The sequence below is a fragment of the Drosophila innubila genome, chromosome X, assembly GCF_004354385.1.
Source record: "Drosophila innubila isolate TH190305 chromosome X, UK_Dinn_1.0, whole genome shotgun sequence".
Lineage (NCBI taxonomy): Eukaryota > Metazoa > Arthropoda > Insecta > Diptera > Drosophilidae > Drosophila > Drosophila innubila.
Window position 1 is genome coordinate 27,544,930 of NC_047626.1, and position 24,103 is coordinate 27,569,032.

Below are 24,103 nucleotides of genomic sequence, written 5' to 3' on the forward strand. Positions count from 1 at the left end.
TTTGGTATCACTTATGATTAGGTGGCATGTCGGCAGTTAGCCAAGGCTCGATCGACCAGACCAAGTCCAAGTGGAAGACCAAGATGAGAAGGCAGCATCATTTAATTACAGACGCAACGCATTTGGCCAACTGCAGTTCGCATCCGTTACCAACTTGGCCAAGTTAATTGAACGTAATTGCCAGCCACTTGAGAGCTAACAGCGCCCCAAGACACAAATGGAGCTAAAGCTGAAGCTGCCACTGCAACTGCCACAGACTGTTGACTGTCGACTGTTGATTGTTGACTATTGACTGTTAGCTGAAGTTCGAGCCATGAGCTAGTAGAGTGTTAAAGCCTAATTGAAACTGTCAAGTGACTGCGATGGCAAGACCGTAACGAATGTGCTAAGCAAAAAATAAAAAAAAATATAAATACAAATAAAGAAAATGAGGAATAGACAACTTAACCTGAACCTGTCTATGGATATGATTATTGTTAATGATACGAAATGAGTTTCGAATCGCTTACAGAGAGATTATAGATAGGACTATGTACATTGTACACGGCAAGAAATTGTGTCTACAAATTACTCAAAATATATAGAAATTTATTTCAGCTGGAAAAATGTATAGAAATTTAACTCTGGGATTAAAACCTTAATAAAAACCGCAACTTTGAACTGGTATTACTCGATTGAAATTGGTAAACGTAAGTGAAACCTTAACCTGAGCTAAATTTTTGTATGATACCGAAGTCGAAATTGTTCACACCGCAATAACCGATTAGTAACCGATTCATATACAATATAAAGGTTCCGGAACAATCAAGCACTAAATTCAATTATGTTATTCAGGTGTGATAATTCCTTTTCAAGCCAAGTTTGATTTAAACATTTTATTATTGATCTTACTATATACATTTATTTTGGAATTTTTGTTAATATATTAAAGTTTTTTTTTAATTTTTACAACTCTTTTTTTTAGGTAAACCGAAATCGTACCGTTATTTCAAAGAATTTTGAAGAGCTAAAATTGAAACCCTAACTGAAACCTATTTTAGATTCGGTTTGATTCCGTGATTTAATTTATTACTTTTTATGTTACTTATATCGTTTATTTTTTAAAAATAGCTCAGCTCTATGGAAATCATTATAACTTTTTTTTAATTTTTCTTAGAACCAATACCATAATAAATAATAAAAAGTCAAAAAAATGTTTATATTAAATATTTTTTTTTGTCAAAAGAATTACTGTAAGTACTAAATATCTCACAGTGTATCACTTAGACTTCATGACTCTGTAAACTGAAGAGAATTAAAAAAAATACTGCTATTAAAGATTTGCTGTTAATTAATAGAAGTCAACAGATAAAGATAGCTTCTGTGTGAGGAAGAAAGACAGAGAGAGAGAGAGAGAGAGAGAGAGAGAGAGAGAGAGAGAGAGAGAAGGCATGTGATAAAGGAAAACTGATTGCACTCTTCTTGCACTTGTGTTAAACATACTTGCAATTGTTGTTGTTGTTGATGTTGTTTCTGTTAATGTTGTTGCTGTTTCTCTTGAACTGTGTCAATTGTTGTTTGGCCAACACTTAGGTGCTGCTTCCCATGTCCAACATTGATAATAATAATAATAATAATAATAATGATAATAATTTGCTTGTTTGAAGACGCAGTCGGTAAAGAGAAAAGCGGCTACAAAAACAATTCATGTGGTTATCCACTTGACCAAATAAGCATACATACATACATATGTACATATTGATACTTTGACTACACTCACATACGCATACACATAGGCTCAACATTACAGTTAATTACATTTGTCGAGCCGTATGAAAATTACGTACATACAACATTTTCAGTTCGTGGGCCCATTAAATAACGGTTAACTGGCTGGCATCATTCTCACAATTAACAACAGCAACAAAAACAAGAAAGCCAAAGGACAATGTGCTCTTTTCTCTCTCTCAACATGTTGCGACGTCATTAATAACAGAGCAGCAGCCACGACCAACATGGACGACACTGACCACAATGCACACACACACACACACACACACACACCTATTTGCATGGCTACCCAATAAAACTTGGCTCCTATCGAAAGTAACTTCAAACCACATCTTAAGTAACGTAAGAGCAGTTGCTAAACCTGACGTTTTCCATTCGCTATTATACAGGGGTGAAACGCTGAAAGAAGGGTAGCATTGCAAGGTAGTTTGGCAGGGCTTCTGTTATGGCTCTGTTAACGCCCATTTCCCTTTCCAACGCCCATTTCCAAGAACAACGTTGCAGAAGGCCTTCTTGTAGAAGGCAGTAGAGCAGGCCTGCGGCGTTCGCTACGAACATAATGCTTCCAAAAGGCATTGCTTTGGAGTGGATAAGCAACGTACATTAAAACACAATAAATATTGAAAATGCATATATATTTGCTTAGACAAATGTGATATAAAAATAATAACATAATGAAAATATTTATATTTAAATCTATAAATAGTATATATTCCCCCCAGTGCGTTGTCTCGTCTTGTATCGGTTTTCTCTATTCCAAAGGCGTCGGCTTGGTTTTGCGTGTGCATCCATACTTTAAGAAATGAAAAAAAATTAATTACTTTAAGAATTAATCTCTGTATTACATAAAATAGTATCTACTCGTACTTACATTTCAATATAAAGTCGAACCACGCATTTTTACGTATTTTTACATACATAAATCATATATTTGACGGCTCCTAAATTAATAAATAAAATATTATAATATAAATATAAATAAATAAATGCAAAAGAAATTACTATATTTTTATACTTACACGATGTAAAGTAATATTTTTCCAAGTTTTCATATTTCACAATCACTTTGCAAACACGTGCGCACTCGACGGCAGCTTCTTCTTTTTTGCGATAGAAAAATTACAAGTATATGAAGATCATCCACAAAAGAATAAAAGAAACAAAAAGAAAAAACTGTAAAAATTGCGCTAATTATGCTATGCTCGCTCTTTCGTAATAGTTAACAGAGTTTGTGCCTGTCTTTGCGAAGGCGAGGGCGTGGCAAAACACATAGCAGAGTAGCGAACGTTTTGAAAGACCTGGCGTTTAGCCTTCCAAAGTCAGCAAATGCAACGTACTCGTATTGCAAGGCTATTTTGAGCTCATTTAGCACCCTGTCAAGCCATATACTACTCATTTTGCATGAATCATAAGGTTGCCAGAAGGAATTGCATGACGGAACACGTTGCTCCGGGTTTTACTGGGTATTTACATAAGCGATTTTATGCTGTGCCGCCTCAAAAAGCTTTTTGTGAGTCGACTTTTGTATGCGCTACCATCATAAAGTGGAAAAGCACAAATAGAGTGAGAAGGAGAGCTATTTATCAACTGAGTCATGCAGTTAACTCTGTTAACGATAGTTACATTGTACATATGTATGCATTAACCACTAATTGGCAGCTGTAATCATTGACCGTGTTGATCGCTAGTGGCCCTAACCAATAATTACGCACATACATGCATACATACATTCATATTCACACACATGCATAAATATAAACGCTTGCTCTTAAGCGCTGCTTCCCATTTGTTCTCTTACTCAGTGCTAAAAGCCGCGCTTAAACTTTCGCTCCTGCTCTCACATTCCACAGGGCGCTGTCGCAGTCGCAGTCGCAGTGCTGTCCATTCATTTCTTCTACATAGCTGAGCACGAAACGTTTTATCAGCACGTTTACACCATATTTACTTCATTTTAATAAAATTTCATGCGATTTTAAACGTCGACGCGTCCTGTCTGCAAATGAAAAGCGCAGCAACAGCAGCAGTTATCCATGTATGCATCTGTGTGAGAGTGTATGTATATGAAAAATGCACAATTGCTCATTCAAATGGAAATTATTTACACATTGGACACTGATTTACTTGATGGCGCTGCAGCGGCAATAACAGCAACAGCAAGCTGGCGACTGGCAATGGCATCCACTTGTCTGTGTGCACACGAATGCATAGGTGCATATGTGCATATGTGTGTGCATATGCATGTTTGCATATCGTAAATATGTATATGTGTGTGTGTGTGTGTTTTATGTCGGTTTATTAATATCCTTTCTACTTGGTTATGTTTTATGCGAAATTACTCAAGTGCAACCGACTGTTATTTACCATTTTTTTAATATCTGTTTGTGCTGTGTTTAATTTTATTATTTTATTTAATTATCATATGCAAATTGTTTTTTGCCATTTTTATTAATTGAAATTCACAATTATTCACAGTGACATTTTATCGAATTTTTTTTTTTTGTGTTTATTTAAGCATGAAAGATAGGCAATACTATGCATATCATTTGTAGAGTATATTCGTCATACATTTACACAAAATTATTATACAATTCACATTGAATACAGGGTATTAATGTTAAACGTTAACAACGGCAAATGTTTAACATTAACATTTAACAGCAAGGCCATTTAACAGTGAGCATGCGCTGTTAATTGGCATTTTTAATTAGTTAGAATGAGCGGAGCGACAATACTAATAATAATTTGAATGCAAAATGAATACATAATGAGAATTAACGACAACAACACAAATTTCAACGGCTTAATGAAATCTAAACAAAACTGAGCAATGTGAATTGTTGAACAATTTAATTTTTAATTGCATTGAATACGAATTAAGCTTATAGATTGTGTGCTGATAATTAATGAATGAACGTCAGGTACTGCTGTTTATTTTTGTGTTGTTGTTGATATTGTTGTTGTGATGCAAGACAAATATTTGTTAATGCATACATATGTACATATTATAAAGATCGCAAGGCATTCAACAAAATGACGACAATCGCTTAACAAAATGACAATTAATTGAATATCATTTTTAAATTTCAAATGACAACAACAATAGATGGACGGAACGCTGGGAATAGATCAAGAGAAAGAGAAAAGCTTGATATGTGTAGTCGACTTATCATGTGCACTACATTTTTCATCTCACGCCTCTCTTTAACGTTAATCAAGGCTCTTAAAATTACCATAGATCGCCTAGTAACATGCTTTGATTTCTGGCAATAACAGTGCGTGGATTCAACCACTTTACAGAGTATGTAAGCGCCGACGTGAAGTTGGATGCGACTGTTGTTGTTGTTGTTGCCATCCAAGCGACGCAACGCGACGCCTTTCATAACATTTTAGCTGTCGGTATTGTGCCGTCAGCTAAACGAAATAAATAAATAATTGGCAATAAAAATACAATTTGCACGATCATATAAGATTTTGTCGTGTAATTGGCTAACTAACTGGCGCATTGACTGACTAACTGACTGACTGACGAATTGAGTGAATTTCCTATTGCTGTGTGTTAACATGCATTTAACATTTAGTATTCTAAGCTTTATTGTTTGCCCTCTCTCACTCTATTTTGTGCGCACTCTCACACACACACATTCTCTTATTTAGGCTTATGCCGTTAATTAAATTTGATTTGCCTTTCGCGTCGCTTTAGCTTCCGCTATCTCTGCAGCGGCTGCTGCCTATTATTGCATGCATTTCTTCTCTTTCATTTTTTGTTTGTTTGTTTGTGTCCACTGTCCGCTGCCCGTCGCCCGCTGTTCAGCCCACCAATTGCATTTAATTTGCTGCCTTTATGCTTTTGTTCTGATATGCGGCTGAGCGACGTTCGCTTAATTGGCTGCCAATTTATTTTATTTGCGCGAAATTGCACCGCAAACAGCAACAACAACAGCAGCAGCAACAAAACAAAAAGCAAAGCAAGCAAGCCAGCAACAACAACAGCAGCAACAAATATAAACTAGGCAACATGTTGCGCTCCCACACGCAGTTCCAATTGCAGTTGCTGTTGCTGCTTATTGTTGTTGTTGCAGCTGCTGTTGTTGCTAGCTTCTGGCTGCCTGCCGGCTTGCCAATTAATACGCCGTTCTAATTTTTATGACATTATTAAGCAGCATCTCATGGCCATGATACTCGTAAGTTGTAAGTTGCTCGGCTGGCGACATCTTCCCTGCCTTTTATGTGCAGTTTACAAACTTAATTGTCGCAACGTCGACGACGACGACTAAGGCACAGCATGTTGCATCTGCGAGGTGTGGCACAAAAGAATACCAAATCATAGAGCTGATCAAATATGCTTTACTGATTCAAATACATTTGAAATCGTAATGCACTCTTTAAGACCTCAATGTTAAATGGCATTTAAGAGCAATGTGGAACCCAAGTAAATTTAATCATGATGCGCTCTTCATGACGGCTGCCACTCTTGCCATTTTTGCGCCAAAACTGATCTACGTGTAAGATCTATTGTACAAAATATGTACAAAAATTCCCAATACATGTACCTTTTTAAAATCGCAGAAAAGAGTACGTAAACCTTGGTGTGAATACAGGGTATTAAATTAACTACACAAATATACATACTATACTTTTTTTAATGTTATTTTAAACTAAATATTTTTTAGTTAATAAAATTTTTAAAACACATGAAAAATTATTTGGTTAATTTTTATGCAACTGTCTCGTTTTTAATAAAATTTGCATATGCATATGTATTGCGCAAAAACTAATTAATTGATGTCCCAATATCTGTAAATATGTATATAAATAATTATGTTTAACAAAATATAGATCAATATCGATTTCTAAATTTATTTTTACATTACTAGAAAAAGTAATATAAAGAAAAGAGGTAAAAACAACTGTGCCAAAAAAAGGCTCAGCAAATAAACACTCAAATTAAGATTTAAGTGTTTTTCGCTAATTAAGAAAACGCATTTTAAAAATTGTTTAAACAAGGTAAATTGGCAACAGTGGTCAAAATTAGCAAAATACGTTAAATCGATATTTACAGGCTTCTAGTTGAAGAAGCTGTTGTGCCACCCTCGCTGTCGCAATGCCGGCAACATGAGCGGCAGCATCACCGTCACCGTCATCATTGGCAACATGTTGCTCCCATTTATGTGTGAAGTTGTGCGCTCTACACACGCCCAGTTCCTCCTCTTTGTCGTTTCCTTCGTCGTTCGTCGTTCTTCGTTCTTTGTCTGCATTCCTTTGCAGCTTCATTAACAATGTTTGTTGTTGCTGCTGCCCTTTTTGCCACATGTCTTTTGTTGTGTTTTTGCTACTGTGCCACACACTCGGAAGAAGAAGACGACAAAGAAGAAGAAGAAGACGAAGCGAAGGCCGCTCGCTCTGTCTGCAGGCCTTTCAGTTTGTTGCCGTTGTTTATTGTTGTTGTTTGTTGTTGTTGTTGTTGCTGCTACTGCTGTTGCTGCCACTTCGTTGGCCACTTGCCACTTGTTGCGTCGACAGCGATGCGTCGTCTCTGCTGCTGCTGCTGTTTTTATTAATAATTGGCTTCAATGAGTTCCATAATTGTTTTGCTTTTGGACTTTTAATGATCTCGTCGTCGTCGTCGTTGTTGTTGTTGTTGCTGTTGTCGTTTCGCTTGTTATTGTTGCTTTTGCTGTTGTTGTTTTAGGCCGGACAAATGCTAGTCATCAGTTTTGCAACCCTGTCATTGCCAGGGCTCAGACTAAATGGACAATATGGCATTGTGTGGCAAGCTTTGGGGTGACATTGTTTGTTTATTTGCAAATGCAAAAGACGTCGACAACAACAACAATAACATTTTTATAAACATCTACACCCGTACATTAACAAGTTTCAATGAATTCAAAAGATTTTCATTAATTTCAAACATATTCACTTTAAGTGTTTCTAATCGGACAGATCGTTACTTCTTTTTTAAATTAGTTTGCCAAAACTTTTATAGTTTTATATGAATTCCATTCATTATTATTTGTATCTTTTTTGTGTTTCTTTCCGTCTAGTTTTAACGATCCTTTGGATTTCAAGTCGATAGTTGGCAGCACTGTTTACCATTCGTCCATCTTTGGATCGCCTCTCACTTGTTCGCTCGCTTGCTCTCTTGGCGCTCTCAGGGCAGCTGGTATGTGGAATGTATTGACAAAAGCGCCAAAAGCTTAAATAGCGAGTGTAGGCTCAGCAACAACGACAGCAACAGCAACAACAACAGCAACAGCAACATTAGCGATAGCGACTGCAACAATTGCATGTTGCCTTGTTGCTGTTGTTATTATATTGTACAAGCAATTAAATGACTGCTGCTCCACTCTCTTCACTCTCTTCAGTCTCTTCACTCTGGCCCTCATTGGCTTTCTTCTCGCTCTGACTTGCTTTCTTTGTTGAGCCTATGCCGCTCTAGCGACGTCGCCTGCCGCGTTTTGTGGCGTGTTAATTAACTCAATTACGATTACTCGTCGGTGGACGGTGGACGTCGCTGGCTGCACTTTTTGATAATTATAATATTTATAGCAGTTGCCAGCCATGGAACAAGCAAAGGAAATTTTCTTTTGCCGTTTTGCGTGTGTGTGCAATAAAAGCGACAGCGCGCTGGAAAAACTCTAATTAAAGCGACGACGACAACAACAGCAACAGCAGCAACCACAACAACAACAATAAGTGTGGCCATTTAATTTTATGACATTATCATGTGCAGTTATGTATCTAGAGTACATACACACATACCAGTGATGACAGCTTTTTAGCGGAAAACATATTTAGCTGTTTCTGGTGGAGAAGCATACATCGAAAAAAATTAATTAAATTGCAATAGCTACAAAATAGCCAAGTTTTTTTTAAACAGCAAATTATTTATTTATTTACAAAACTTTCATTATTTTGTTTCAGGTCTATTCCGTTTTTCACCTTTTTTTTATAGCTAAATCTAACGTTTTTCACTTTATCGCACTTGAATTTCCCAAATTAAATAAAATTCAATTCGGAAAATATTTCCCAAAATAATATTAGTTTAGGTTAAAACAATTCAATTCCGAAAAATCTTGCCGAAAGTGAAAACCGGAACAGGCCTGATAATTTAGTTAAAAACGTGAACTGCGGAAAAGTTAGATGATTTTTATAATCTTTATTATCCCTCCATTACCATGTTTCAATGTCGAAATTATGGACACACAATATTAGGAAGGTATTCTGAAAAGAGACATCTAAAAACAGCTAAATAAAAAATTAATTTGCCGGGCTCGGTAAGTTTCATACGCCATAATGTAGCTTATAAGTCATCTAAAACTTCTTTTGATAGTCCCCAGATCTTAATCCGACCGATCATTCATGGAAAGAATTGGATTGGAGAAAGCTCGATTAGAGACTAGCATAATAATAAAAAAATTTAAAAGTACTTTTATTTATTAAGTCAATCTAACCCAATTAAATTAATTAAATTATGTATTATATAGTATTTATTGAAATGAAATATTTTGAATTTGGTTTAAAACTTGACAATCTATCGGAAAAAAATGATTGAATATTAAAAATCACTTAATAGGAGTCAAGATACAGTGGTAAAGGGGAAACTAATAAAAGATTATCGCGTAGTGAAGACAGTTTACCGTAAAGTTTCGATGGTAATATAACAGAGAATCGATGTATATCTAAGTATTCAAAAAAAGAAAAATGTTACAAAGTATAGCTAAATGTATATTTCAGATAGCCAGACTTCCACCTTATAGCAATATTCAAATTTTTCTAGCAATCAAAATAAGCAGAGGTAAAAAAAGCTAAATTGGCATCAGTGATGCATACATACATACATATATATCACAATATGTGTGCGCTTAATGGCATTGCGTGCTGGCAAAGGGTTGCCAGCTTGCTGCACTTAATTGCAGCCAAAGTCGCAACTCTTTGCCGCATATCGCTGCAAGGCGGTTGATCTTGTGGCGCGTTTGGCAGCTTAGCGTCGTAAATGGCATTAAAAAATTATATGGCTCAGCTCAAAATTTATGGCCAAACATGAGGGTGAGGGTGTGTGAAAATATTTGGAGCGCCACTCACAATGAACCAACCCTATCAACCCTAGCCACCCCCTCCCCACTCTTAACACAACACAAAATGCGTCAAGGGTTGCGCCTTGATTTAATTACACAAACGTTTTGCATGTGAGCAGCAGCAGCAGCAGCAGTGACAGCGACTGCGGCAGCGACAGCGGCAGCGTTAAGGGAGAGCCAGATTCACAGGCAAAGAGAGTAAGAGAACAAGAGATGGCTGCAAATCAGTGCATGTGTGACGACTACCAAAAAGAGGAATTAACAAACATAATTTGTCAAGCACAAAAGCTGAGGCACATTTTATTTCAGCATCCACAAAACTCCATCCACAAAGCACTCTTCACATTCCGCATTGGAGTAGATAGAAAGAGAGAGAGGGAGAGAAAGCGCTCTCTGCGTGTGGACTCTCAAATGTCATTTACAATCTGCTCGACTCATCAACGTCAACATCAACATCAGCATCAACTGGAGCAACAACAACTAAGTCGCAGTCGCTGCCGCTGTCGACGTCTGCGTCTACATCTCAGGCAACGCTTTAAGTTGTCATGTTTTTGACAGTTTGTTTGCTAAATTGTTTTGTAACATGATTCAGACATAATGTTTTTATGTGCTGTTGTTGTTTTTACAACAATAGAACGAAACAGTTGGCAACAAAAACAGTATAAAAACATGCAACGCTGCGAAGCGTGCAACATGTTGTCCATTAGCAAAAAAGCAACAAAGTTGCAAGTGGATGGGTTATAAAAGGGAGGGGGTTTAATAGATACACTAATGTGTTATGCATATGGTAAAAGTCTAGAGTTGCCAACAATGCTTAACGCGTTGCCAACTACAACACACTAAAATATAATAATGGAAAATGAATTTAAATTCATGATTAATGACTAAAGAAAAATTTGAATTAGTTTTTAAAAGAATTGTCAAGCCAGTTTAAGCCCGGCTTAATTAAATGCAACTTTAGCATGGCAGCAACCAGTTGTTGCAACATTGTTTGTCTATTTCTTTTACTTTTTTTTTTCTATTGACAAATTGAAAAACCAATTTCCACTAATCCAATAGTTGTTGTCGTGGCAAAGGAGAGAGCAGGGGTAAGAGGTGGGGGGGATGGCAGCTTCAATTCATAGGCTGCAAGTTCCATGCGGCGGTCCAAACTCATTTCCTCCACAAATTTGCGGCAACTTCCGCTCAGTTGCCGCCACTGACAGCAATTGCTAATTTGCAATGCAAGCGACGCTGCCACATGCCCCTTCTTCACTCCTCCCTCCCCTCCACCCCATACACTGCAATCGTTGGCTCTAAATGCTTGGCGCGTAAGTTTGTTGCTGTTTTTTATACCCGTTACTTAAAAAATAGATAAAAGGGTATATGGTGTTCGTTGGAATGTATGCAAAAGGGAGAAGGAGCCATCTCCGATCCTATAAATTATATATATTCTTGACCAGCTTCAACAGTCGAGTCGATTTAGCCATGTGATCTAGATCTCAGAGACCATAAGAGATAGGCAACCAAATGTGGCACACAGATTTCTAAAGTCCCAACGCAGGTCAAGTTTGTTTTAAATTTTTAACACGCCCCTTTCCGCCCCCGTAAATCGCGAAAAGCCACCACACCCACAGTTTTTAAGAGAATTCGGTTTTTATGGCAATAGACGTTATTAATTAATATTATCTATTATCTCACTTAATCGCATCAAGATTGGACAAGTAGATCGGCAGTAATAGCGAACCAAAGTCATTAAAAATTAAGGCAGCACAAGCACCCAAAAGTATGCAGCAGTTTTTATAAGGTAGTAATTTCTATAAAGCACTTTAATGTTTATTGAATTAAGTAACGGGTATTCTATGGTCGGGATCTCGACTATAGCCTTTTCGACTAGTTTTATTTTCTTTTTGTTTCAGTTTGCTCGTTTTTCTCATCTTCGTTGTCCTCGTCTTTACGTTCGTCTTCGTTTCGTCTTCGTTTTCGCATTCGCGTTCGTCTTCTTGACATTTTCGTTTGTTGCTCTGCCAAATGCGAAAAAGTGGCAATTAATTTTGTCAGTGTTGCATTTAATGGGCCCACCTCAAGGGTCTATGGTGCGATATGTACAGTGGGGCAAATGCAGGGGAGGCAACATTTGGTATTCCACTAATTTGCGAGCTTGTGCTCGTTGTCGATATTTAATTAATTTTAATTGAACTTATCAGTAAATGTGACTAATCTGAGTAATTTACACATATTTCACACAAACCAAAATCAATATCAACTACATCAACAACAACAACAACAACAAACAGGCAACAAGTGCCTGCTGCTATCATTAAATTTATTGCCAGAGCTGTGAACACATTTTTATAAAACATCTCATAAAATCATAAAAAAAAGTATAAAAACGCAACACAAACAAAAAAAATGAAATAAAAATAAACCGGCACCTGGTTTCATTATCAACAACAACAATGCATTATAAACGTCACGTCATAAGCTGAAGAACGCCCCCAAATAAGTAAATGATAGATCCCAGTATACTTGGGGAATACATAGAAAAGCCGAAATGATATCAAAGGGAAGCCGCTTTAAAAATGAACCAGTTCAACTCGATTGATAGTCGAAACTGAAGTCGGAAATAAATAAATGGTTATTATGGCTGTTATCGATAAATACCACATAAATGTCACAAGATATCAGCTTAATCAAAAGTGACGCCCCCAAAAACACTTATGAAATATTAAGATATGAATCAAATCATTCAATAAGTGTTAATTAAAAGTATATAATTTAATAATGAAACAGTATATCATATCAAAATAAAAAAATATTTTTGAATCAAACATTACGAAATATTCAGATACTATCTAAACTGCTTAATTACATCAATTATTTTTCGACTGCAGAACAATTTAAAACCACAAAATATACAATCGGATCAGTCGAGCGCACTTGATAGTACGATATCCTAAATTGATCATACATTCAACACAATCAGTATACTCTTTTTTGCCCATTTTGAATAGGCACAGGCTATAAATATAGTACAAACTAGCAAATGTAATATAAGAACCTGCCTACACCTTTTATAGATGCAGGGTATTAAAGCATTAAGCCCCTGAAGCCGTTTCACCAGCCCGTAATACTCGTAATGACAACACAAAAAGAGAGAGAAAAAAAAAATAAACTAAGTAAAGGCAATTTTTTAAGCCTGTAGAAACCCACGCTGACAAGTTGGTAATAATTTGCGGCTTAATTAGCCTTAAAATATGCGCAAGGTTCATTTGTTGGCTGATTAAAATGCCTGCTGGTATTATAGTATGTGTATATAAGTAATATTGTGGTTCCTGTTGTTGGTTTTATGACAGCGCTTTGGCATTATAAACCGAAAAAGCTCCACTGACAAGATAGAACCGTCGACAAACGTATGAAAATGTCACAAGCTCCATAGTTAACCAATTTCGAGACGTTCTCTGCGATTCTCAATGCCACTATTTCACATGAAGAGTATATTATTATTATATTCTAGCTTCTACTGCACAATTACGGCGTTATGATCTCCATTAAGCTTACTTGTCTTTTTTATTTGTTTTTTTTTTTTTACAGCGTTTGGCCCTTTGAAACTTACCTAGAAAGATAGAGAGAAAAATCAAGTATGTTAGTTATTATTATTGTAATTGAATTTAGTCATATAAAATGTATGATAAGTTAAGAACAAGTTTCTAAAATTGAATTACAATTATTTACTTAAATTGCCGTCAGACGAGTGTTTTTCACTGCCTACTAGGTATGCAATTGTTTAGAGTGTGACCAGATTCTGTGAGAGCAAAAACCGAACGGATTTTTGGTTGACAACCGATGCGAATAATGTGGATGGCAAATTCATCGACGGTGAAAAGTTCTTTTGAATTCATTTTCTATTCATTCAACTGTCAACTGGATGTCAATTTTACAAATCATCTCTGACGCATCTGTCACAGAGTTGATTTCCTTATGTATATAAGTAATTACATAATTACATATGTATGTATAATGCACAAAAATGTAGTTCGATTGGCTCACTGCCAAGTGCAACGAGTAAAATTCATTCACACATTTCATTCACAGGCAGATACAAATACATATACACACACGCACACACATACGGCTCACAATCAATCAATCAAAAATGTCGCCCAAAAAGAATCACAGCAATTATCTACATACTCATACATACATACATACATAAGCATTCATTTATGCCCAAGTCCATTTCTCTCTCTCGCTCTCAACTAGCTAAAAATAACAAAGTTTATTAATTTTAAGACAAGTACCAACGCTACAACAACAAGAACAATAATTGCATTAAAAGCGCACAACGAAACTAATTAAAAATAAACGCAATTGACCGAAATACATATGTACAGTATGTCAAGAAACACTTTACACACTGAAAAACATATTATTTTTTGACTTTAGATATGAAAATAGTAGCTTTTTATTCAAAATAATAAGATTTTTTTTAAGCATAACAATTAAGTGTTGAATATTAAGTTAATATCTGAAAACAAAAGATACAAAACTATGAATAGTTAACTTATAAAATTACAAAAACAGTGATTACACATTTTAGACACTGTCAAGAAACTCTTTACACAAAGTATTTTCATACTTATGAGTTTAAGGTTTATAACTATAATATAATCTCTTATCAAATTTTAATACTTAATTAAAATTAACATTAACTACATGTTGGGGCCGTTTTTTTTTTTATCGAATGGACCCACTTTGGTAGGTCAATCTTAAGGGAAATCTTCCGGTACACAGCTTTCAGCTGTATTCGGTTTTGGGCTGCCTTTTTTCTGGGGTGGTGTACAATTGTAAAGTAGCAAAATCCGCACATTTAGCGCTTTATGTTAAGGATTATTGCCATGTACAAATTTGAACTTTGGTTTATTGTCCGTAATGAGAAAAAATGTGACGCATTTCTTTTCAAATTTGATTTCAAAATTTCGAGCAATACATGGTATTCTGCATAATAGCCAACATTTTTCGAAACTTTACAGTCGAAATGATGTTTTGAACTTCTAGCGAAATTAAAGGCTTGCGACATACTCTGGGAATAAAATCAAACGTCATCCCAATATTATGCCGGCTGATTGATCTAATTTACAGCAAAACCGAGGCGCTTTTCCACATTAAAAGACGAATCAACTATTTTGAATAAAAAGCTACTATTTTCATATTTTAAGTAAAAAAATTATATTTTTTGTCAGTGTGTAAAGTGTTTCTTGACATACTGTATGTACTGTTAAGTATGTTTAAAAGTTTCTGAGTACAAAACGTAACTTGTCAACGACAGCGCTGCTAACGCCGACGCCAACTGCACGCCGGCTAATTGGCATGCTGTTGGCTTATGTACATAGATTTGTATTCATGTAGTTGTATGTAGCAAAGCGCGATCTCTCGCTCGCTATCATTCCCTCTCATTCTGTCGTAATCGTATTGCGTTTGCGCGCATTGCCATTTAAATGATCCGTTTATTATCCATTTCAAACGTCCATTCATAAACGTCATCAGGCATTACAGCTGTGTCAGAAGCTTTGAAGCTCTAACGAAAAGAATCATACACTCAGAAAAAAATCAAGATTTCCATACTTAAACAGGCCATTTTCAAGTACAAACGATCTTAAAAGCTGTCTAAGTTCGGATTTTCTAAAATTGAGAACCAAAAACTTATTTCAAGCTCGGGTTTTGCAAATACTATATGTACGTTTTGGGTTTGAATTAAGTCTGAAAAAATTTAAAAAATACTGCTATAAGTACACAAAAATCTTGAACTAAACCCAAAATGTACTTGCTTCTGGTACAAAACATTGTCATAATTAATTAATTTTGATCTTAAAACATATACTAGTATGTGTACTAAAAGTAAGCAAAATAGAAAAATTAAATACCATTTAATAATAGAGAATTTTCTTAATTAGCGACCTTTCAGAATAACATAGGTACTGATTTTACCAGTGATCCAAGCTTAACGTCCTATTTGCGACGATAGAACCAGTTGAGAATTCTAAGACTCGACAATGAAAAAGAAATATCCCAAAATGTTTGTTTTAAGTACGAAACGTTCTTATTTCAAGCTTACTTTCAATCTTGGAAAAAACTATTTTAAGTACAAAAAAATCTTAAACTAGTTTAGTGTAAATAACTCAGTTGTTTCTGGGGGTATCATTAAATATTTGCCATGGTCTTATATATTTTGACTAAGTTTGGTTAAAATCGGACTACTATTTCGGATAGCTGCCATTGGAATGTGAAGTCAGAATTCTAAATTAAAGATAGATTTATCCTTAATTCAAGATTTTTAGTACATAGCAAGAACGAAACGGTATAAAATTAAGTACGGTCGTATCTAATCTTAGATGGCATATTTTTTTAAGTGTAATAATAAGCACAGTGTTTTGTGCTGCTAAAAAAAAAGAGCATGTAAGTTTCGATATGATTTTCTTCTAACTTTTTGTTACATACTATATTATTTGTAATTAATAATCGAGTACTGTATAATGTTGCTGTTGTTGGGCGCTTGGCATTTTGATTACTTATGCAAGTCGAGTCGAGGCACATTTACATTTAACAAGGCAATAGCAAAATTTTATTAGTTATAAATCAATTACGAAGCGAACGCAACAAACCGAAGCAATTTCAATTAAAATAAATAAATAAAAGAATCGTGATTGCTCACAGAAAGCCAGCGTGAAAGAGCGACAGCGACAGGGAGTGGGAGAGGGAGAGGGAATTGAACAAATGTTGAAAAATATCAACACTAATTAGTTTGTTATTCTATTTAAATTTGGTTGGTCCAGGGGAGAGGGGAGGGGGGATCGGCAAGGCGATCTCTAGTGACGTTTGTTAAATTTATGAGAGCGCAAATTGCCTCGGCTCAGCGAAACTAATCGACACAAAATAAGTAAATACAATTTATAATTATTAATACACACTATAAGTAGTAATAAAAAAAACCAAATAAAAACAGCAATAATATCAACAATAAAAGCAAGGAAAGCAATTCAATAATTTAATTGTGCGCTTTGCGCTTTAATTGCATTTGCTAGCAACAACTATTATTAATTAACAATTAATGCACTTGACGCAGCGCACAAAAAAAAAACAAAGAAGAAAAGAAAGCAAAAAAAAAAATAAGAAAGCAAAGCAAAGCAAAACGAGCGACTAAGAAAAAGGCGTTAATTAAAAAATATATATTAAAAGTCAGCAACGCTTGCCACAAATGTAATTAAAATATACATACGTATAATATAATGAAATGACAACAATAGTAAAGTTATGGCATACGAGACGTATGAGTAATCTGCACGATCTACTCAACAGAAATGTTAATTAACAGATGTTTGCAGACTTAACAGTAAAAGTAACAGATACTGTTTGTTTTCTTTTACATTTATAGCTTAACAGTATGTTAAAGATAGCTGTTATGGTATAAATGTTAAAAACAAAGACTATTATCATTATGAGTTACATTACAATTAATTGGATTCTCTTTAATGTTAATGATTTATTTATAAAATCAGATTTTGTGGAATTTTTTACCAATAAGACTAAAAACTAAATAAATATTGAAAAGCTTTAAAATAGATTAACTGAACTCAGCAAATACAATTAAGTTAATAATGTAGCATAATTAATCACAAAAGTGTAGAAACAATTGTCATAACCTTGCTAGATTAATTAAAATCAGCAGGAAGCTCACTTAAAAGCTTATTATAGGCGAATAATCAAGTAACTAGCAATTGATTAAATGTTTTAGAACAATTAAGCACAAAAGATTAGAAATAATGAGGGACTAAGGAAAAGAAGCAGCACACTTTCAGCTCTCAGTGTTCTCAGTGTCACTGTGTGTGTGCAAGACTTTACACACACTCGCACACCTCAATGACTTGCATTGGGTGCGTCAAATGATCTGCAGTATGGGACGTAATTAGCATTACTTGTCACTTGAAATGGTAAAAACTGTTGTGTCTGTCCTGTCCGCTTGTTGCCTGTTGCCTCAAGATTGGCCCAAAGGCATTCGCTGTACATTCGACAGTGCAATGCTAATTAGAGCCAAGTTGCGACCACAAAATCAAATAGAATAAACTACAAACACTGTAACAACAATAATAAAATAAAAAAAGAATCAAGAAGAAGAAGTAGAAGAGGAAGAGGAAGAAAAGTCTAAACACCCACGCGGCGCACTTTTCTTTCTTGTTTGCTGAATTAAAAGTCTGTGGGCTTCATTTCAGTTTTTCAGTCATTGGGAATTTTTCGGTTTGGCATTTCTCAGTTTTTGATGTTGGGGCCTCTATGGGGTCTCTATCTGTATGTGTGTGTGTGTGTGTGTGTGTGTGTGTGTGTGTGTGTGTTGCCAAAGGTATGGCCATAAATCTAAAGTAGTCGCCTTTCGGCTGAAGTTGCCTCGGCGTTGGGTGTTGCTCGCGTTGTGTTCACTCATTAAGTTTGTGCCCCTGTTGCAAGTTGCACGTTGCACGTTGCAAGTTGCAAGCAAGAGCCGGCAATTCTTTTTCGGTTTCAGTTCTGTAGCTGCCTCTTCTCTCATTCTTTGCTTTGCCTTGTTTTTATTTCATTTTTTTCATAACATAATTAACGAAAATTGAAACAAGCGCAGTGGCAACAGTTGCCTCTCCATTGTTGTTGCTGTTGTTATTGTTGCTTAGCCGGCCGCCCAGTTGGGGATTTGTTGGCCATTGTCGCAGTTGCAGTCCCCTCCAATTCCCTCCCCGCCCCCTGCCACTCAGTTGCCTGCCTGACTGCCTAGTTGCTGTGTGTCACTGCAGGAATTTTAATGATGACTACTTTTAGACATACACGCCTCTCCATTGCACTTCCCACTGTCCTCCCTCTCCCCTACCCTGCAATATCTATCCTCCCCTCTCTATCGCTCTCTCTCTTACTGTCTCACATGCTCATTGCTCATGCCTGCTTCTAAAATGAAAAGTTTCTACGTTTAGTCACACTGTGCAAGCAGTTTTTAGAATAACTATTGCATATTGTTCTACTCATATAATCGATAGTTTCGATAGTTTGTTTACTTTTACACCTACTATCATTTTTTATTCTCTTATCAATTATTTTAAGCTAAAATTCAAATTCAGCGTTCACTTGAGCTATTAAAATTATTTTCACATTTTAAATGCCATCATACTAAAATATAATTCACCAGTTTTATTTTTCAACAAAATCTTTAAAGTTTTTGTAGTTAAATTATTTAACTTATTATAAAATTATCATTGTATATCATTTAAAATAAAAAGTAAATTTTTCAATTTTTAAAATAAACATTATTTTTCAATTTTTAAAATATAAATCAACAATAACTGAAAATAAAAACTTAATTTAAATTATTTTTTGAACCAAGTGGTGTATTTCCAAAATCTAAAAACATTCACAATGTGTGACTCAATACCTTTTATATGACAAATTACTTAACACATCACCCCTTAATGAACACTTACAGCCACAATGAAAACTTAAAAATAACTTAATTTTTTTTAATTTAATTAATTTAATATCATTGAAATAATGAGTTACAAAAATTGAAATTTAATTAATTTTTCATTACTTAAAAATCAGAATTAAAATGAATTCTTTTAATAAAACCTCATACTCTTGACTTGTTTTTATTTCTAATCTTTTTTTTTATATATTTTTTTATATTTTTGTATAATTTTTCTTATAGTTTTTTATATTTTTAACAGTCAAATTCCGACAACAGTGTCGTTTTTCTGTTCATCTCAAAGATGTCTGCTTTTTGCTTTCTTTTCGAATTGCATTTACACTGTTGTTTAGTTATATTTATTCTTCTGTTGTCCATAACCACATGTTGTACAGTGTAATGATGAAAATGTGTTAATACGTTGGAAGCTCTTTCTTATCCAGGGCCTCAAGACGACGACGACGACGAAGACGAAGACGGAGGCGACGAAGACGGAGGCGACGAAGACAAAGACGACGCATTGCAACGAAGGCGACGATCACTTCAGTTTACAACTCAGTTTGTGGCGCGCAAATATTGACTTAATTGTAGTAATGATGCATGTAGAGTGCTATCTCAGTTGTTGTTGTTTTTGTAGATGTAGTTGTTGTTGTTGTTGTTGCTGTACGTGTGGCTACAATAAATGCTAATGACTGCACTAAATGGCCCATTTGCGTTGCATTGTTTGTTGTCTTTTGGCATTCATTCATTGCAATTATCGAGTCAAGTCAAGTTGACTCGAGTTGAGTTGAGTTGAGTTAAGCCTGAGTTTAGTTTTAGTCTTAGTTGCAGTTGCAATTTAGTTGACTGCCAGCCTCTTAACGCAATTCTTACAGCCGGCAGTCAGTTGCTCGAGTTGTAATTAAAAAAAATAAAATAAAATAAAATACAAAAAAAAAAAAAAAAACAGTCAAGACAGTCTGGTAAGCCTGGCTAATTGGCAACTGGGTGCCCAAGTCAATGGCAGTTAGCTGCCAATCCATGGCCTGCATCGATAATTGGCAAAACATATAAGCCAACAGTCAAGCCAAACAGACAGACGGTGATGGTCGAGAGGGGGCAGTTGAAAGGGGGAAGGGGAAGAAGTGGCATCTTTGCTGCGAGCCCAAAGTTATCTCGACAATGTGATGAGCCGTTGATGATGATCCATAAACAGATCCCATGAGCATTCATCAGCACCAAAATCATAGCAAAAGTCATAACCAGTTGACAGCAAGCGCGTGCTATCCCGACTAGCAGTTACCCTATAGAACTTTAAAGCGTTTGCTTGAATAAAAAGCTTATTATATTTATATCACTGATATAAATGATAGAAGTAAGAGAAATAAATTAAAAAAAAAAAAGTTTTACTTTTGTGTTTAGAATTTCAAATGAAAAGCGTAGATCAAATATCAAAACGTTTGTTAAGTAATAAGCTTGTTATTCGATTTGTATTTCTTATATCAAACGATTTTTATGAATTTTACAGAATATTAAATTAAAACTAGTCAACAGACGTATGCCAAATATCAAACCGTTAACTTCATTCATAAGCTTGTTATTCGAATCTATAGAATATTATTATCATATCATAGCTTTAAATTTTAAAAAAAAAATTATTAAAAAAATTTGCATGCAGCTCAACTGAATTGACTGACTGAATTAATCTTCATATCATATAAACGTTATAAAGTTCGTATGGAATTGCCACTTATTTCAGGCTTATCTAAATACTAACTGCACAAGAAAATCCCTCTAAAAAAAGACGAAAAAAAGTTTAGCCAAGATTGTTAAATACCATGACACGACTAATAGCAAGTTTAAATACATTTAGTTGGTTATTAATATATATGGGTGCAATTGTGCGACTTTTATGGCTAAGTACATGATAAAGAACCTATCAAAATATGCTCCATCATGATGGTCTATAAGTCTATAGGAAAAACACAAAACTCCCATTCGATTGAACGATTCAGAAATTTCAACTGATTAGTAATCGAAGCGTTTTTACAAGCTAGATTGATTTAATTTGGTTTTCATTTTGTTGTATTTTTTTTTCATTCTTTCCTTAGCTTTTATCGTTGGGCAATGTCTTAAGTGTAAATCTATGTAATCAAAGCAGCAACAACAACTTAACAACAACTGTAAAACATGCAACGCAATCAACGTTGAGTCAGTTCGCCATTCGCCCGTCTCTCCAATTTAAATATTGTTATTTTTATAGCAAAACTACAGTTTAATAGATTTTTTATTCTACATAGTATGTAATTATATATATTTTTATACTCTATAAATGTATATATATATATATATATATATTGAGTTTAGGTCTATCTTGAAACGTGCTGATGATTGCATTTTTTTATAATGATAACAAATCAATCATTAAACTGAAACGATTTGAGTTTTATATTCAGATTGAGCTCATCAATTGTTGCACATTAGGGTCAAGGGTGCAACAGCTGTTCTATAGCTCTATATATAGTCTGTATCATCATCATCTTCATCGTCATCGCCATGATCATTATCATAAATAGTATATATAGACGACCCTTTAATTTACAGTATTTGACAATACGCTTGAAAGCTGTTGATTGTGACAATGTCATGACATATGAGCATCAGGCGCAGCCAACTTAATTAGACTGTATAACAGTTTAATATCAGCTTGAAATATGCAACTGACAGGGTTGACATGTCAATAACTTTGATATTCCTTTTTAAAATTAATCAATGTTTGACAATTTACGTTAATCGCATGCAATTTTAAGCTTCTTCCTTAATGAATAATAATAATTAAATTAGTTTTAGTTCAATTTGTTCACAAAAGCGCTATTGTTTTAATGCTAAACTCTTTTTAGCAGGAAATAAAATCGGAACCGGTCGCAGCACCGTTAACCGAACCTAAACGTTACGTTTTTAGTATCGAAACCGGAAACTTATCCAAAATAAATTCCGAAAGGACGAAACCGAAATATTTGTTTCGGGACGAAAGAATGTCATTTTTATCATGATTTGACATCTAAATTTGTTTTGCTTTTAAATGCTTGCAAACATTTTTTTTTTTTTGAAAACTTAAGATTTGTAAGCTCAAATTTCAACTTTTAATTAACTTTTTATAACGTAATTAACATTAAACAACACTTTAGCATATTCCAATTTTTCATTTTACAATTGTTTTTGAACCGAAACTGAAAAAGATAAATGTTTCGGGTTGATTCGCTGCTTTTAATACTCTGTAAACATAAAAGTTATTAAAATGCATTTGAATTTACCTAGATACTTTATAAATGCATTTGAATTCTAACTATAACAATAATCGTTTGTTGTTCTTGCCAAAAATTCGCTAAATTTTTCGTTTGATTTGTCAGATAGCATATCGTTAGCGACAAATTTGTGTGGTGAATGAATTTTAGTTGCCGTCTCTAAAAGTTTAATGACTGGCAACATTGTCGCGTATTTAAATAGGTTTAATTAAAATACATAAACTATTGTTGTTGTTGCAGCTGTTATTATTATTATTATTGTTGCTGTTGTGGCTAATGCAATATTGTTTAGCTGCCAAAGCTCAGAAATGGTCTAATTAAAATGATCGCCAACGTGTTAGGCCGCCGCCTTCGACGGGCCAACAAATGAGATACCAAACGATAGATTAAGGTAAATATACCCTGTATACAAAACATAAATCGGGTGTTTCGATTGCCTCTCTTATTTATTTGCAGTCAGTTTAACAATCTTCAAGTTAATTCATATAACATTATTCATGCTCTTCTGGAAGGTTTTTTTATTTTATCAACTTCTTAATTTTAAGCGCACGAAAGTTAAAGAGTTTTTTCAATCAAATTTAAAATTTTTGTTTTTTCTAGAGACATAACATTGATTTAAATTAGCCAGATCGGAGTACATTATCTTATAGCTGTTATATCTGGAACTTTGTGTCATTTATCTGTTTAATATTTTAAATTTGTAAAGTGTTTAAAATTCATTGTATTGGCGGGTGTAATTAATTATAAGAAACTCTATAGTTTTAACACTAGAACACAAATAAATAAATTATATATAATTTATATATATATCTATATCTAATAGCTGACATACAAACACGAAAGGCAAGAAAGGCTTTTAGTAACAACTTTTTACTATTAACAATTTTTCAACGCACTTCAAATGTTAGTAATTATTGCTTAAAATTTGTGCTTACTATATGTATGAAACACTCTTCTGTTTCGTTTTAAAATTTATTCATTTATTTATAAACAATTTTAAAATATTTCAAGCAAACTATTGATTTTATAGGATGTTACAGATTTGAGCATTTGAATATTGTTGGCTGTAAAACTTGTAGCTTGTTGTGTTGTTGTTGCTTAATTAATGCAATAAAATTTGAGAGCAACCGTCGGCGCGTTAAACAATTTGTGCCAATTGTTGTTGCTATTGTTGCTAATTCTGCTATTGTTATAATTTGTAGTGTTGTTGTTGTTGTTGTTATTGCTGTGGCAGTTGCAGTTGAATTGAAAATTAAAATTGAATTACGCGCTTGGCTAAATACATTTTCACTAAATTTCTGTTGGCGATGCATAACAAATAATTTATTTTTTTGTAGCCTTTTTAATGTTGCCTTTTTACATATTTCACTTAGTCAAGACACACACCCAACAAGCAACAACAACACCTAAGCATTTGCAACCACCTACAACAATAATCATAACAACAACAGCAACAACAACAGCAACAACAACAGACTTGCTGCAACAATGTGACGATGCGCTTGTTGCAGTTGTTA

General features: G+C 34.5%; 1 protein-coding gene and 2 long non-coding RNA genes across 4 annotated transcripts in view; all 3 read right to left on the reverse strand.

Moving 5' to 3' along the window:
• LOC117794083 (LIM/homeobox protein Lhx3) overlaps window positions 1–24,103 on the reverse strand; it is a 76,756-nt gene that overhangs the window by 18,146 nt on the left and 34,507 nt on the right. The window lies entirely within an intron of this gene.
• Window positions 1,936–13,954, reverse strand: LOC117794085. Of its 2 annotated transcripts, none has more exons than XR_004618357.1 (2): window positions 13,944–13,954; window positions 1,936–2,043 (listed from the first exon to the last, which is right to left on the reverse strand). It is a non-coding gene; the product is annotated as an uncharacterized LOC117794085 (long non-coding RNA). The 2 variants fall into 2 exon arrangements; XR_004618356.1 differs by having other exon boundaries at window positions 13,940–13,954.
• Window positions 2,491–3,126, reverse strand: LOC117794086. The gene is made up of 3 exons (XR_004618358.1): window positions 2,790–3,126; window positions 2,642–2,711; window positions 2,491–2,563 (listed from the first exon to the last, which is right to left on the reverse strand). It is a non-coding gene; the product is annotated as an uncharacterized LOC117794086 (long non-coding RNA).